The sequence below is a fragment of the Delphinus delphis genome, chromosome 18, assembly GCF_949987515.2.
Source record: "Delphinus delphis chromosome 18, mDelDel1.2, whole genome shotgun sequence".
Classification (NCBI taxonomy): Eukaryota; Metazoa; Chordata; class Mammalia; order Artiodactyla; family Delphinidae; genus Delphinus; species Delphinus delphis.
Window position 1 is genome coordinate 73,825,749 of NC_082700.1, and position 18,286 is coordinate 73,844,034.

The 18,286-nt window shown below is 41.7% G+C and overlaps 1 protein-coding gene across 1 annotated transcript in view; it reads right to left on the reverse strand.

Annotated features, from left to right (window-relative positions):
* Nucleotides 1–18,286, reverse strand: part of NALF1 (NALCN channel auxiliary factor 1) — a 573,725-nt gene that overhangs the window by 139,503 nt on the left and 415,936 nt on the right. The gene's annotated exons all lie outside the window — the stretch shown is intronic.

An 18,286-nucleotide genomic window follows, 5' to 3' on the forward strand; every position in this document is an offset into this window, starting at 1 on the left:
GTGTAATTATTACAAGCCTAGGACAGGCTCTGCTTATCCAGTTACAACACAATCTACTTTAAAATTCCATCATCTCTCTTTCAGGGACAGACTATCTAGCCAAGTCAAACAACGATGAGCATGAAATGCCCAGCCCTGAATCGACAGGCCCCTCCTTATTTCTGGATCCTTGTAATAATACAGAGTGCAAATGGAAAAGCCTGCGTTTGAGTCAAATGAAATGCAACAGGCTTTCTAATTACTAACCATACCTCTATCTGCGGCTGCAAATATTGTCCTTGCGCTAATAACCACATCTAAACTTCAACTTCAGCAGTGTCCTCTGAGTGTGTCACCACGATGATAGTTAATTGCTCTTGTCCATGAAATGTGCCAGGCTTTTCAGATGCACGGTTGTTATGACGCAAATGTGCTCTGCAGCCAGGCTGGATTTGGTCTCGTCTGTTACACCTCACAGCAGAAGGGAAACAAGCGTCACCCCCCCTCTGATTCTAGGAAGTGTTATCCCACTGCCATTCGTCCTACGACACCTATTTCAGAAGATTCCGGTGATTCTATTGGTTACATTTAATTATCTGGACACATTTCTCAATCGTTCCTACACTGGAACTAGCTTTGAATGTTGTTTATTTCACTTCCATAGAAAACATAAAAGAGCTTCTCAATATTTGATTGGTTGATCGCTGTGCCAGGGGTATTTTTAGAAGAAAGAGTAATATTACTTGTGTACTTTATGGATCTAATAATTTAATTCATACATGTCATGAAGGGTCAGGTTTTTTAAAGAAACATTTCATTGGCATGAAAAGGGTAAGTTTACTCAGAAGCAAATTTAGTACTTGAGCAGATTTCAATAAATGTTTCAAATCATTTGAGGAAATTTAAAATGCATATGATAAACATACTTTTCTTAATCATTAATGGAAAGTGTGCACTTATTTCATTTGGTGACAAGTCATATTGTCAGAGGAAGCATATAATATTTTAATGATTCGGGGGAGGGACGTGTGTGGAATGCTATTTTTAGATCATTTGAAAACAGAAGGACAAAAATCAATGAAATTAGCTATAATACACCCTTCATATCTTGCTCATTTCCATTTCCCTCTTATTAAGCCTCTCTTTTGTTTCAGATGCTAACTCTTCCTTTGTAAGAGGTAGAGAGCAGAGATGCCCGGACCAAGACCCCATCCATTCTTTAAGAATGTTTCCGCTGTTCCTTGCTAAATGAGATGACAGGTGGTGTAGTATAAACGGCCAGTGGAATACTGCCTGTGGAGCACGGTGGCGGACACTGGTCAGATACAGAGCTCTTGGCATTCAGGGATAGCTATGAATCATAATCCTGAAGTAGGAGTTCCTGGGGACGTTCCCATTAGCCTGATTCTATCTTATATTTTCTAGTCGATGCATTTTCAGGTATTTCAAAAGAGAACAATTGCTTTCTTCTTCATCTCTCCCTTCCCCTGCTAGTTTCCTCTGCTGAGCTGATCGGAAATTTACAAAATGGGTTCTGATTGCTCCACTCACAGCTTCTGGCCCCGTGGCCTATCTCTGTGGCTCACAAATGGAAGTCATGAATGTCTCTAGTCGAATAAAACTGTCCTCGGTGCCCTGGCATGTCCCCCAGGAGGGTAACCATTCTGTGCAAGATAAGCTAGTGAGACGAGATAAGAAAATCGAGCTAGCTCATCTATTTCCTTCTTCTTGACAAATACCCGCAAGTAGACCCTCTGACCTCTCTGAGGTTCGAGGTTAGCGTGTGTCGCCTTGCTTACGTTCTCCGTTTTGTGATAGCATCGAGAGCTGTAACATCAAGACAAATCCATTTACTAAAACCCGAGTGCGTTTTCACACAGCTAAGCATGCAAAGATACGCTATCTGTCAGTTGCCGTAAAAAAAAAAAAATAAATAAATAGAGCTTTGTGGATGAAAACTACTGATCCCCTTGGGAAAGTCCATGACGGGCATATTTTAAGTGATTCACGGGAAAGTGATGTCATTTTTAAAAGTTAGGAGAATAGCCCTTCACACAGCTAACCTGTGTGGTAAATCACCTTTTCATTCACAAAAGAGAGACAACAATGTCTTGTCTCTGAGGGGAGGTTAAATTCTAGTTTGAAATCCCACAGCTGGGAAACCGTGAAAGAACGGAAACTCGAGCACTTAGCTTTGACTTCTGATGCAGCTCTACGACCTGAGAGAGAAAAGTGATCTGGATTTACTTGATGACGTTAATGAATATTTCAGATGGTTTAGATGACTTACCGTCTTTATTCTTGAAAATAAAAAGTTATTTTGTGTGCCGCAGAATACTGCTCCCACAACACGTTCACGCCCTAGTAGAGGAGCCTGTGAATTGAGTCAGGGAACTTAGCAGGTGCGAGTAAGGTGACACCTAGCACAGGGAGATTGTTTAGGTTATCTAATTAGTCCCAGTCTAACTGCATGTATCCTGAAAAGCAGAAAACTTTTCCCCACTGGAGGCAGAAAAGTGCAGCCGAAGGGAAAGTCAGAGGAACTCCAGGTGTGAGCAGAATTCCAGGTACCATTTCTGGCTCTGAGATGTAGGGACCGCATGCAAGGACTGGAGAGAATCTTCCAGGATCCAAGAGTATCCCCGGCTGACAGCCAGTGAGGAAATGGGGACCTCAGTCCTACAACCCCGAGAGCCCGTATTCTGCCACATCCTGAGTGCCCTTGACTGGGGATTTGTCCCAGAGCCTCCAGGAGAGGCCAGTCCAAACCCACACCTGTGCTTCAGCCTGCGGCGTTCCTGGCAGAGAGCACACCTGAGCCGACCGGGACTTCTGACCTCTAGCCTGGTGCGATGCTTTGTCACGCTTTGCTAGTGTTGCGTCGTTTGTGATGATTTGTCACGGCTGCAAAAGAGAACTCATCCAAGTGCTGGCATGCTCACACACACCAGTGACTTGTGTGGGATACTGTGTAATCTGGGTTTGCCTGTTCATTCATCAGTGAACTTGACAGGTATTTGAAGCTATGCTTTATCTTGTATTTACAGGTGTTTGTAAGGGTGGGTTCCTGCCATCAAAGAGTCTGGGCTTCACATCTGCAGTGACATCAGGCACAACAGCAACTCTGCTGGAGAAGGAAGATTCCAGAAAGCAGAGATATGAGAACACCATCATCCATCCCAGCTAGGAGCCCCAACCCCACTATCTCACAGATAGCTAGTGAAACTAAGGGCTTCAGCAGGACATAGAATTGAGGACTCCAAGGCAATTATCATGGCAGGGAGGCCCCGGCAGGCTTGTGGGTAACGTCCACCTTCGTTCTTAGTTTTCTGAGACTGTGGATCACTAAGTTTGTGGATAACTAAGGTGTCATTGTCCAGCTGGGGATGGACAGAAAATAGTCCCTGTATAGTTAGGTTTGTAACGTCAAACTCATTGGTATGTCATCTCAGGGGACAGAGAATAATCGGGCACAAAAAGAGGGTTTTTGAAGCAGAAGCAAAACAAAACAAAAAATTCCCAGAACACAAGGTCAGGGGGATAAATTAAGTTACAAGATGTTCCAAGCAAGGCTATGTATGGGACCAAGTCTCTAACTTCAGTTTGAGAAACTGAAGTCTTGGCAATCAGTAATTTTGGCAAAATGACGATAAGTTCTGGAATATATTTATTCTAGGTTTTTCCAAAGAAACTGCCTGTGCAGAAAGTGCTAACTGGAAATAAAGAAAAGTAAAAGATGAAAGATTTTAGTATCGTAGGACATCTGTTTCTTAAGCAAGGTACGCTAGTGCATTTCATCAAGATTCCCGGCCCTGAAAAATTCTGATGAAGATCTAGGATTGGTGGTTACATCCCCTCTCTCTAACTAAAGGCCCTCTTTACTGTGGCCGGTATTGCCTTCCTGAAAGCCTGTGATATGGTGTTCCATGTGCCCCTTCCTGTAGCAAACACACAGCCTGATGCGATGCTCCTCAGGCAGGTACAGCTGCAGAGTCTAAAACCTCAGAAACTTCATGGATCTTCTGTGAAGCTCTGTAGATGTGACTACTGATCTGAAAGTAGCTACACTTTAGTACTGGTTCATGTCTGCAGTTCAGTCCTCAAAGATAATCTACATTAGATACTTTAGGCATGGGTGGATTTAATGAAAGCGTGGCACTCGGTGACACCACAGGGATGCTCAGTTAATTAAGGTTTCAAAATGTCAAGGGTCTACAACAAAACAGGAATTTAGGTCTCTAGTGAGCTTGGTGCCAAAGTGGTTTCCCAAAACTAAGACTACTTCAGATTGCTATATATCGACCAAGGAAACTTAAATTGCTTGGAAAGCAGAATTACAAGTGGGCTCTTTATCACTTCAAAGTTAATGGTCTATTTGCCCTATTCTACCAATAGTCCTCTCTATTCATCCCCTATCCTTGCTCATTGCTTAGCCCTTGTGATCAGGAAAGGTGATGTAAACACGCAGATCGTGAAATTGACTCTACCAGGGCAAAGCTTTCGAACAATAACAACTGGCATCTGTGTTTTTAAAAGTTCATGATTAAACACTAAACAACAGTAAATAAAACTCATTAAAATAAAATTCTATTGTTAGAGAGAATTTAACTCTTGCTAAAATAAATTTAACTCATTAAATTCTCTTGTTAGTAATGCTGCAGAGAGACACATTCTGTGGTCAAATCAACAAGGGCCAAACAAATTTCAAACAAATTGTCGAACTCACCAAGAGAATTTTTAGTTTGCCTTTGAACAACAAGTTGAAAAACAAATGCCAGCCATGCCAGATTCACTGATTCTACTTAACTGAAGCCTTTTCTACGTTAGAATCTCACTGTTTAAATAAATATTTGGTGACTCCCATAGTGCCCTGTGTCACATAGATACAGTGAGGGACAGAAAGATGAATCAAACATAAAGTGGCCTGAAATCTAATAAAGAAAGTAAGAGATATAAACAATACACTGTAGAAAGTAGATAGATGTAAAAAGATGTTATGGGGGGCTTCCCTGGTGGTGCAGTGGTTGAGAGTCCGCCTGCCGATGCAGGGGCACGAGTTCGTGCCCCGGTCCGGGAAGATCCCACATGCTGTGGAGCGGCTGGGCCCGTGAGCCATGGCCGCTGAGCCTGCACGTCCGGAGCCTGTGCTCCGCAACGGGAGAGGCCACAACAGTGAGAGGCCCGCGTACCACACACACACACACACACAAAAAGATGTTATGGCAGGTCTTGAGAGAGAGAGAGAGAGAGAGAGAAATTATTTCCAGTTGAGGGACCAGGGAAAACGTCCCAGAGGAAGTAGCTTCGGAGTATCTGAACGGATGACTGGAGAGGAAGGGCATTACAAGTGGAGGACCCTTTTATTTTCTCCAGTGTACTTCACTCACTCCTATAAAAAAGAAATGCTACCGCCAAAGTGCTGAGACATAATCTGGAGATAATAACGGCAAATGATGCCGTAGTTTCTTGCAGAGAGCAGTGCAGTAACATATGGGCATGAACCATAGAACTTAGTTTAATGGATCGTTTCCGGAGGAGTTTTCAAATAACCCCTCAGCACAGCTCACTACAGTTTAGGGGTCACTGTGAGGCTCTCCCTTGGCCCGTTATTTGCATGGACAATGCCAAGTTTAGTTCCTGAGCTCAGCAGGCCACTCGGGGTGTGCACTTACTGCATTTGCAATGAGGAAATAAATGAAGAAACAAACAAATGAACTATATACACAATGAATACATGTACACACATGAATATACATATGTATTATGTACGCACAGGTGCATACACGTGTGTACACATAGGTACATATACATGTTTCTGTATATAAATGTATATACATATATAGAAACATCTTTCTGCCCATCTATTTTATATACACATATACACATCTTCCTACCCATCTATCCATTTTATATACTTATTTTATATCATATAATTCAAACAAATTTATTAATGATTTAATAAATGCATTAATAATTTAATAAATTTATTATTAATTTACTTCTACTAATATTGGTAGCATTTGATTCCTGGCGTCATCACCTGTTTGCTGTGGCACCATCAGAAAATTACCTAACTTCTCTGAGCCTTAGTTTCCCCAGCTGCCAAACGAAGTGGAGAGTGGAAACTGCCACACAAGGCATTTGAGCTTCAGGGAGATGAAGACGAGGAATGCTCAGCGGCGCGTGGCACTTGGTAAATGCTGGGAAACACACCTCCCCAGTATGTTTAACCCACGTGAATGCCTATGTAGGTCTGTCAACCGCACTCCAAGAGATAAGGAAAGCTAATTCAACTGTTTGGAACACCAGGTCTCCTCCTTTGAGGCCTGAAGAAGATACTCCCAAAAGCATGTCTCTTCAAACTCTCCAAAGAGACACAGTGCTGCAAATGAAAATACAACGTCTTCTGCTATCACCAGGAAAATAAACCATATGTGCGTCCCCTGCACCACTGAACACAGTATATGATGCAAGTGAATTTAGTCAACATCCCCAAAGAGGGATCCATGCTGACATGCAAGCTTGAAAACTATGACAAGGTACAGAATTGACATGTTGGTGTCGATGGGTAACACATATTTTCTCAATTTACATACAGGCTTCTTTGGGGCTGGATGCAAAGACAAGTAGCTGGAGAGAAAGCCCACCATTGCAGCGACTTTTTATCAGCATGTCAACCACAAGAGCACGTTGTTCTTAAAGTGTCACTTAGTGCTAATTCCTGATTTTAAAAACTACTTAAAGTCCTGGACATTACTGGAGACGCTGAACAATTTTGCTGATCTCCTTTTAATCGTCCTTTCTCGGCTCCAGCCAGCCCGGTCCAGTAACTCCCCCAGACACGCTCTGAACACTCCCTTCCCTGGAATTGTGTTCACTACCCTGTCATTCTCATAATTCCTTCTTCTCTCTTCTTCCAGATCAACTGGATCCCACTTTCTCTCAGTCCCTTTCTCTTGCCGGGGTTTCTCCCTGGACACCCAAACCCACAGTGAACCTCTTCCAGTGGCACATAATTATACTGTTTTGTTGCTCAGCTGTGCATTGCTAACTGATGTATTTTGTGATCGCCCTACCTCTTCCGCTGGACTTCAAAGGTCTGAGGTAGTCTGGTCTTTGCCCTCCCATCCCATGTTTAGAAGGAATGTGTGATCCAGTTAGAATAAGTGCAGTGGTGTCACTTTATAAAAGACACAAACAATATGCCTTTACAAGTGGCCAATTCTATAAATATTAAAGAAGCATTGAGTAGCATGCTGATACAAGTTTTTAAGTTCTATTCCCTAAAAATTTATCTTCTCCCTTCCTTCCTTTTTCCTTAATGTCAATATCTCTCCACTCTAGGAACCATATAAAAAATGTGGCCGCCTCTAGAGTGTGGCATTCTAATCACTTTTTAAGCGGGGTCAGAATCAAAGTGCCCTGAAGGGCTCCGAAGATCCTGTCTTTGTCAGTCTCCCATCTGAATGGAGTGTGTGTTCTAGGACAACAGAGGCAGAAGGAAACTAGGCAACCACCTTCTATTATAATTTGTTCATTTGCACTTTAATGAATAAATTAGTATGCCACATCAGTACTGCTCCACTGTCATGATAAAACTTGCATTTACATAACCTGTAATTATTTTCACTATGGGCACAAGGGAGAAATTGATTTTTAAAGTTGACCACAAATGTGGTTATGCTATTGCATAGATGTGAGAATTTGCAAATGACTTGTAGCAACATGTGAAAGACAAGGTAAAATTAAATGCATGGCAATAGAAACAATTACACTGATGATGGGTGTAAGGGCACTAATAAAAAGACAATAAAAGTAGGCACTTGTATGTGTTCACAAGTCAACAAATAGTTTTGGAAGTAAAATGAATCAGAGGCAAAGGAAGTTTGTGTAGAGTTCTAGTTATTTCTGACTCAATAGTGTACAAGAGACTAAACTTGATTCGAACTGTAACACAACTTCCACTAAACTATGGTGTTCAGATCTCAGAAGAATTCAGGCCTCAGTGGTCTTTCATCTTCACTTCCAGATCAAAACCCCACTGGAATCATCAAATCCATTTGGAGCTGAACTGCTAATGAAATATCTCACCCTTTTCACATCAGGAAAATTGGAATTGGTGGAGGCTTAGTTGTTATTTGGCCAGTTCAGTCCATTTTTTTTTTAATTATGAAAACTTTCAAATACAAAGAAAGAAAAGAGAATAATAAAGGAAGCCTCACATCCCATCACCCAATTTTAACTCATACCAAATTATAATTGATCTATATCCAGCACCCACTTTTTCACACTCTGAATTATCTGAAGTAAATATTGGACATTATATTGATATATTTTATTTTAAAAAAACATTTTAAACGTATTTCTAAAAACATCAGCCTCATCAATTATCATGACTAGAAAATATAGTAATAGCTCAGTGTAATCAAATTTCTCTTATTACTTCATAATTTTTAGTAGTATGTTCAAATCAGAATGCAACAATTGTAACAGGCTGATTTTTGAAAGTGTTTTTCTAATCTACAACTACCTTTCTTTCTCTCTCTCTGTCTTCTGCTCTCTTTCTCTCTTTTTTCTCTTAGAATATTTTTGGTTAATAAGCCATGTCTTTTTTTCCTGTAGGGTTTCCTATAGTCTCAGTTCACTGACTGCCTATCAGGGGTGTTACTGAATATGTTCTTTCTTCCACATTTCCTGGAAATTACTAATTAAATCTATAGGCTTGATCAGTTTCAGATTCCTTTTTTTTTTCAGCCAAGTCTTACTTATATACATAGAAATATTTCACTTTGTAGATCAAAAACCAAGAACTTCCTTCCCTTACTCACCAATTCATGGTCCAGCCCTCTGCTATCATGAGTATGTACTAAGCTAGGTAAACAAAAAGTACTAATTACTTAAATATCACAAATGAGTAAGCTGGAGGAATTCAGGGAATGCTTACAAAAGGAAGTGACTTTTGATGGAAGCTTTGAAGCCTTCTGGCTGAGGCTGCTGCAGAAAGTCCATGGAAGAGCCAAGAATGTTACTGGTTCAGGAAATAAGTATCAGATAGTTGGACATCTGCTGCTCAGGGAGAGTTAAAGACCAGAGACATGGACCTAAAGAGAGTAGATGCAGCAACAGATGAGGAGACCATCCCAGGAGAAAGCACCATCCCAGGAGAAAGCAAAGAAACCTTTCCAAGGTCTTCTTTGGGAACAAAGAAGACCTTGGAAAGACCCAGGATGTAAGAATTTGAAAGAGGAAGATGAGTCAAGAAAAAAAGAGAAGGGCTGAGAATGGGAACAGGTGAATCGGAAGAAGAAGAAGAAATAGGACTAGAGGAAAATGTTCAAATCAGAGGATGCTGCAGCAGAAGGCTTGTTTTATAAAGATGCAGGAATAAGGTAAAAAGGGAAGGAATTAATATGTGCAGGTAAGGTCACTTTCATAGGTTCTGGTGTGAGGATTTCAAAGTACCTTGTTTGGGGAACACAATTCAAACCCAAACAACAGTTTTTGGAGGGAGGTGGAGCTCCTACACCCCTGCAAAGCACCATGTGTTCTGATATGAATTTCCATGAGTATTCACGTGAACGTCCACGTGGGCACACACCCATGAAGCAACCATGTGTGGTGTGAGTGTGGTATATCTGCAGTAGGTGGAGTGAAAGATATGGAGCACATATCTTTGTGCTCATGACACAGGCCGAAATTCTATCTTATATCCTCCTTCATAGAATCGTGACGTTCCAAAAATTCAAAGTCTTATATTGCAATTGGAATCATAAAGTGAAAAAATAAATCTTATTCGGAAAACGATACATCACATGTGTAACACTTGAACCTCTACTAGAATAAATGAAATCCTTTAATACTGGGTATGTTTCAAAATCCTCAAGTCAAGCATTTTTATTTAGTTGGTCCATTCCTATCTAAACTATCAGATAGTCAGATATTCCTCTAAAAATCTTAGTATTCCTACCAAGTACTAATCTTAGTACTTTACAGATGGTCAAAGAGGACTGTATACAGTCATACTCAGAGCGCTGTTTATCCTGGATGAGGTGGGTAAGTATAGTTTATGTGATTTTTTTCGGAATAATATCTGATTTTATTTTGGGCTTGCTTATGTTGAAGATTAACAATAAATGAGAGACATTTTGACTTGTTCTAACGTGGGCTTCAGGATTATAAATAAATTGGGTCTAAATACTTCTTGGATCAGAATTTCCTCAATAGCGTTTATAAATAAAATTGTAAAACATTTCATTTTATTTCAAAGAGAAGGTGCAGTGAAATCTATTTTATGTTGCATATCTCAGTCTTGGGGCGACAGTAGGTAACCCGGAAATCCAATGACAAGTGGCTTCTTGTAGTGACCAAGTGTCCTTGAGTAATACTAGAAATAAGCATAAATGAAATAAAATAGGTATAAACAGGCATAAATGAAAATCTTCATCATTGTACTTTCTGAACATTCTAATGAGTAGGTAATAAGTTACGTTTTGAGTACCATTCATAACATCATATTTGGAATGTTTCTCTTTTTGCTGAGAAACCAAAGCTACTTAGTACTATGCTAAGATATCTTGGTTTATTAAACAATTGTTATAGCTCATAATGCTTAAAAAATTGTACCATGGGTCCCTTCAGCTACTTAAAGTAATTTTGACGCAGAGAGGTCCAGGTTGTCTTTGATACAAGCATTTGCTACTAATCTTGGATGGGAAGCGCCGTCTACTCCATTTGACAGAATCTTCCAAAAGCACAGAGGATGGGGAGACACAGCGTGTGGACGTGGAATGCAGGGTATGCTGCTATACGTCAGATCTAAGCCTGCGTACAGGTGTAACACGCATAAGGTGTGAAAACGTTCGTAGTGACATATTTAGCGGTGCTGACGCACCCCGTGGCAATCACGTGGACTCTCACCCACCCATCCTCACTTCGGTGCCCATGCATCCAGACCAGAGGATCGGGCTCGCCCTTACTCTCCTTAAGGATGGAAATGCCAGGCTGCTGTATTCTCAGTACCGAGCACAGTGCCCCGTTCAGATCCAAGAGGCTGTTGTGTTGTCGATCAAAGGAACAAGTGATCAGACAGTAAAATAAGGTTTAAGCAAAGGAGTCAATGTTCTCCTTCTACTTCATGTTAAAGGTAGTCAGGACCTTAAGATAAATGTGGAAACAGGGTCAGACAAAAGCCTTGGTTACAAGTTCACAAACATCTGCTCCTAAAAGCCTGACAGCCTGACCCAGGATGATGTGCTTTTGACGCTGAGATAAAAAGACGGTACTTTTCATTATTCAGGTCTATATCTGAATATGTGAAGGGTTTTAAATGTTTTCTTCATATCTTTCCCTCAAAAATAAGAATAGTAGCATATTCACTTGAGAATGCTCCGCATATATTATGATGGATATAATTTTATTGGGAAGTGATCAGACCAAGTTTGAAAAGGTGCAGAAAAATCGTAACTGCAAAAAACACATCATTGCAAGCTGCAAATAGTATACCAGTGTGAGGGCAGACGCGAGGGAACATTTTGCTGCTCTCCTCTTGCCAAAGAACCTTAATTATTCTCCAAGTTCTCTTTGCTCTAAACTTTTCCTCTGGCGGTGGTACAAAGGAGTTTCACACACAGACACACATCTCTCAGTTCAGTCTTCCACTTTAGGACTGTCTCTCTAGAGTTTTTTTTTTTTTTTTTTTTGCGGTACGCGGGCCTCTCACTACTGTGGCCTCTCCCGTTGCGGAGCACAGGCTCCGGACGCGCAGGCTCAGCGGCCATGGCTCACGGGCCCAGCCGCTCCGCGGCATGTGGGATCTTCCCGGACCGGGGCACGAACCCGTGTCCCCTGCATCGGCAGGCGGACTCTCAACCACTGCACCACCAGGGAAACCCTCTCTAGAGTTTGTGACCTGAGGAAATGTGGCCAAAGTGGAGAAGCAGCAAAGAACAACAGATGCATGGATGCCATATGTACAGTCTTTTGTTGTCTGCCGGCGCTTATTGACGTCTGGGGCTGCAGCCAGGTTGCTGGAGACACTAACCTCCTCCTGCAGAGGCATCCTGACTAACAAAGAGGATGAAATATTCTCGTGGCCTCATTTGTGGACAGAATCAGATGGTAAATCGAGTGTTTAAATCCAAGCAGAGAGAAATACCCTCCTCCTCTAAAATATCACTAATTTTATAGCTCCCCAGAGCGACAATCTCATTGGCTTAAACAATAACCCCCCAAGCTATGCATTTGTATATATTTTTTCCTACTCTTGTTCATTATTCAGCATTACTAGTCCCCCCAGATGGTGTACACGTTCCCTACATGTCAGGGGCTTGCTGTTTCGTTCTAATGCAATAAACTTGGAAGTTCAATTACCAAGCAACAATGAGATTATGAAGCCCATTGTGGGTCTGTTCTACATTTCCCTGCCTGTTGAATGCAACAAAATAAGTCACACAACAAACAGAGAAATCAGCCTAAAGCACATGGAGACACACAGAGTGATAATCTATCAAGGTTTATTTTGATGGAAACGATAGTCACCCTTAGCATGTGCAGAGGATCAGTCCAGAAAGGGAGTTGGTGTAACAGCCTCATTCATGGAGAACTTCTTTGCGACAAATGATTTCTATGAAATCTAGATTCCTATCTACAGGAGAGTGAAGCAGAAAGTACTCACTGTGCTATGATTTTAATGACAAAAAAAATTAGGTTAGGGCTTCCCTGCTGGCACAGTGGTTGAGAGTCCGCCTGCCGATACAGGGGACACGGGTTCGAGCCCTGGTCCGGGAAGATCCCACATGCCGCGAAGTGGCTGGGCCCGTGAGCCATGGCCACTGAGCCTGCGCGTCCGGAGCCTGTGCTCCGCAACGGGAGAGGCCACAACAGTGAGAGGCCCGCGTACCGCAAAAAAAAAAAAAAAAAAAGGTTATACACAGAGATTCATTGCTCCTTATGAGAAACGGTTTCAATATCTAAACTTGAAGTGGGAATTATAATCATCTTGACTTTCTGCCTCTTAGTCTCTTTCTGCTAGTAAGTTCTGTAATGCAACGTCTGCTCTAAACCTGCAATCCAGAAAGTCTATATATGTGGAATGAGTAAGTTCAGAATAAATATACCATACCAACAAAAGGTCTCAGGCCAACCTATTTTTGAGGCAAGAGCTTCTTACGTAGCCATTATTTCCCCTTTATTGTATTCGCTCAGTGACACCTTGCCAGTGCACTAATCCAGACCACTGCTTCAACTCTGTCAACAGACTTTCGCTTTGGAAGAGACATTGAACCATGGCATAAAAATTCCGGAATGACGGTGGCTTGAGCAATGTAGAAGTTTACATCTCTGTCACTTAATTGTAAGCAATCCAGGGCTGGTCAGAGACCCCACATTCTTGGGGACCCCAGCTCTGTCTCCCTTGTTGATCTGTTACCCTCAGTATACAGGTTCCACATCGAAGCATCTCGTCTATATCGGAGCCCACGACATGACAGAAACATGGACCTCCCTTTAAGACACTTCCTGGATATTCCATAAATCTCTCCTATTGACATCTCGCTGGCCAGAACTTTGTTACGTGGGAAATGAAGTCTGTATTCTGATTGCCTCTGGGAACAAATAACCTCCAGGGGAAGAGAAGAAGGAATATTGGGGACAACTAGTCTCTTATTCGAGGATGAAAGTGAAAAGGCAGGAGGGAAAGTGAAAGTTAAGGCAAGAAATGAAACACTACAATTAAGCTGGATGTGCTTAAATTTGGAAATTAATTTTTTAAAAAACGGAGGGATAATTCCTCTTACCACACATTCCATCACCAACGTAAAAATGTAATTCAGGAATGAATGATAATGAGAAGAGACTGGGTGGGAAAGCCAAGCTCTTAGAAAGAGCCACCAGGCACTCTACTGTCACCCAGGTCTGCACCTCATCAGCTGGTGCTCGTTAAGTCTGCACAGGTAGCTCAGTCCTGAATTAGACTGACCTGAATAGCGGTGTGGAATTCACACTGTCCTGACGTCTTATTTCAGACAGAGAAGATGGAGGACAGTCTCGCCCTCATTTCCTGTTTGGATATATTGATTAAGAGTTTCCTATCTGATTAGCATGTCTCCTGGCTGATGGAAGAAAACCCAACGTGGGAAGAAATTAACTACAAAGATAGCCTGAATTTTGCTCCACCTGGAGAACACACACAAAGCCGTGGCTTCATTGGGAGCCTTGAGGCCTGCGGGATGAGCTACCTGGTATATTCCCATATACCATTTCATCATCGTTGGCAGGAAAGTACCCACAGCTACACAGTCTCACATCCAGTTACACATCCCCTTGTGCCAAATCATGTAGTAGTTCATCTTTACATTCGTAACTGTCCTAAGAGGCAAAGAGGGAAATAGCACTGTCCATTGACAAACTGCTAGGCAAACATTTGCACAGGCTAAGAAAATTGCCCAAATCAGGATTGGGCTTAAACAGTCAGAGAGGCTACTTCACTGTGCAAAAAGAAAAAAAGATGCATTTATATAAATAATCTTTATTTTTGAAAGGATATCTTTCTGAAGATGCTATCTTTGATTTCAGTACAGCCATTCTACTGAGCACTCCGATTCCCTACGAAAAGCGCTAAATCGTTGAGCACTTAATCCTATGTACATAAAATACAGGGTTCTGTGTACTTGAGGTACATTCATAACTAGACATAAAATGCCTTTTGACGGCTCACCGTAATTCTTAGAAAAACTCACGAGTCCTTGCAACTAGAGCACAAGGGGTTACTTTCCTCTACTCAGAGTTGTAAGGCAAATATGGCGGCTTTACCCCCAGCTAAGATCCACATAAAACTCTTCATTATATGGCACGCAATGCTCTTTGTGTTAGTTTCCTGTGGCTTCTGTAACAAATTACCACAAACTTCGTGGCTTAGAACAACAGGAATGTGTTCTCTTGAAGTTCTGGAGGCAAGAAGTCTAAAACTGAGGTGTTGGCCGGGCCACGCTCCCTCCAGAGGCTCTAAGAGGGATTCCGCTCCTTGACTCTTCTGGTCTGGTGGCTGAAGGAAATCCTCGGCCTCCATTGGCTTGTAGCCACTTCACCCTCATCTCTGTCTCCATCTTCATCCGGCCTCTTCTTCCGTGTCTTCTCTTCTATGTGTCTCCTAAGGATTGGATTTCGGGCTCATGCAGACAATCCAGAATGATTTCTTTATCTTAAGATCCTTAATTATATCGATAAAGGTACTTTTCCAAATCAGGTAACACCAGTCCGGGGATTGGGTGTGGATATGTCATCGGGAGGCCCACTACACCCATGCTGGTCAAGCTCACCATGTACATTTTAACATCATCTCCTGAGATGCCTTATATTCTGACCTGTTCGCCCTTATCACATACGTCAATTGTTCACGCAGCTTTGTGCATTTGCACATTCTCTTTCCTCTGCAAGAAATGTGGTTCTCTTTCCTGTCCAGCTTGTGATCTCCTACTCATTGTCTGCCAAAAATTCCCAGTTATGGCCCCCATGTCCCTTTCTTCCAGGGGAAGTTTAGAGCTCTTCCTCTCAACCTCCTTAGCACCAAATGCAAAACTACAGTCGAGCCCTTATTACAACGCATTCTAATATTTTTTTCACAAATGCCCTCATCTGATTGTGGTTCTTCTACCACAGAATGCAAAAATTCATCTTTGTGTATGTTTCAATACTTGGGATATGACAGTTTTTCCCAGGTGTTCTATAATTTTTTTTTAAACATCTTTACTGGAGTATAATTGCTTTACAATGGTGTGTTAGTTTCTCATAATTTTTTTGTTTTTTTTTGCGGTACGTGGGCCTCTCACTGTTGTGGTCTCTCTTGTTGCAGAGCACAGGCTCCAGATGCGCAGGCTCAGCGGCCACGGCTCACGGGCCTAGCCGCTCCGCGGCATGTGGGATCTCCCCGGGCTGGGGCACGAACCCGTGTCCCCTGCATCGGCAGGCGGACTCTCAACCACTGCGCCACCAGGGAAGCTCCTCATAATGTTTTTAATAACTTTTTTGTATTACAAGTAAATTTAGATTATTTAAATAAGCATAAAAGGCAAAAAACAGAATTGCCTATAACCCTACCATTAAAAGTTAAAAACAGGAAACATTTAATTGATGAATGTCTTCCAATATTTATGTATATTTCATTGTATGTACATAGTTGTGGGTATATAAAAAGTTACTAAACTCATTCTGTATGTGTTTTGTCTTCCCAAAACTTAATGAATATTTGTTGAATAAATTAATGAATTGATGAATCAAAGAATTAAAAACTACCACTGAAAGAAAGCTAATATGGTCACAGAATAAAAGGTCTGAAGAAGTCATTACTTTGACCCAAACATAAGCCTCTGTTTGGGTTCTTAAAGATTTATTTTTAAGATCTTATCAAAAGATGTTTGATTACTATCTTACTTGTATACAGTTTTTAAGACTAGAAATAGAAGAAATTCTTCTAGATAGTGAAGATACTTTCTTCTTCTGGATAGTTTATTCTTGAAGTTGTCTCTTCTTTATGATCCTCTAACATATAGAAAAAGATATGTTTTCTCCACATTCTTGACCTTAGTGCCTTTCCAAAGACGGTCTTGGACAAACGTGAGAAGATGGTAATTGGTGTCTTACGATAAACATCTGGTTCACTCATTTAATAAACCAAAGGAAGAACAGAAAATAAACAAGCTGTCATGAGTTTTTATTCTTTATGAATTCAAATTACCATGAAGTGCCCTGCAGGAGCAAAAGTGATCACGGGAAGCTTGTAAACAGAATGCCATCCTTCTGAAACATACAAATTTACTTTCCGAAGTTAAATGTCTATTAGCCTGAGGCACAGAAGGTACAAATCTGTGAACCTGACAAAGAATAAAAACCCCAGATTCTTCCTTCCAAACTGTGGTTTGGTGGAAGGTTACCTCTCCCGCAGGTCCTCGTCAGGAGGTGATCACTGAGTAATCCCTGCTTGGTGTCCACCACATTCAGTGAGATGAGTCAGTACTGGCTGGGAGGCACACAGCCTCCTCCCAAATAGTCTTCTTCTGACTCTGGAAGACACTCGAGTTTCCTGAGTTCCTAAGGAGAATTCCAACGCGCTCTTGCAAAGGCCCGCTCATTACCCTGTGTTCTCAAAATGAAGAATCTAGACGACTTACAAAAGCCAAATCAGTAGGTGGCGGGCCACTGGAGAGAGAAAATCTACCCCCGGCGATGACAATGAACTCAGCTGGTCATAGACTTCAGTCAGATTTAGTCTGTTCTGCATGTTGATCCAAAAGTAACTTCATGGGAAGGAAAAACGTGAAGGCTTTATCATTTAAAAATTCTCATCCATTAAATGGCTTACCTCCTTCTCACCCCTCAAGCTAGGGTTGGCTTTAAACGGAAACATGGCAGAGTTTACTAAAAGCAAAACAGCAAATGAGGAATTAAGAGACCCAGATTTTAGCTATTCCTCTGGCCCTGAGTTTCCTCTGCTGCAAACGTATCGGAAAGCACTGACACAAGAGTTTTGAGACACATTCACAGGAAAAACCCAAATTATAAAACAGCAAATGTGGCGCTTCATTAGAAAAGCGTATTTCATGAGCTTGTCCTTCAACTTTTATTATGATCAAGTCCATCAGACAGAACAAAGATGACATTTTGAAATGAGTAGCTATGACTGAGAGTTGTGATTTTATATAGGTCTTCACAACCAATTTACTTTCTTGTGATTGTACTGACCCTGAGAAATCGTAATTTAAAAAGAAAAATTAGTAATTAACCCCAATCTAGGATATTCTTTTTTTTTTTGTGGTACGCAGGCCTCTCCCGTTGCGGAGCACAGGCTCCCGACGCGCAGGCTCAGCGGCCATGGCTCACGGGCCCAGCCGCTCCGCGGCATGTGGGATCTTCCCGGACCGGGGCACGAACCCGTGTCCCCTGCATCGTCAGGCGGACCCTCAACCACTGCGCCACCAGGGAAGCCCCTAGGATATTCTTTAATCAGGTAGAAAGAGCAGAAGTTAAAAACTGGCAGCAGTAGTCAGAAAGAAGGAGGCATCTGATGTGTTAAAATTTTATTAAGTTTTAGAAATATTTAAACTTACCTTGTGAAATAAAAATGTAATCAAATTTTCCCAGCCCTCCCTCATCCCAGGATTCTACACAGTTTGAAAATAACCTGGCAAGATGGCCTCTGAGAGTCCTTCCAGCCCCAAAAGTCAGTGACTGTGTATTTGTTCTTTGAGCTGAATAAGATACTATTGACTGAACTCCTGCTTTGAGGCTCTGCAAAGCTCAGGGAAGTTTCAGCCGT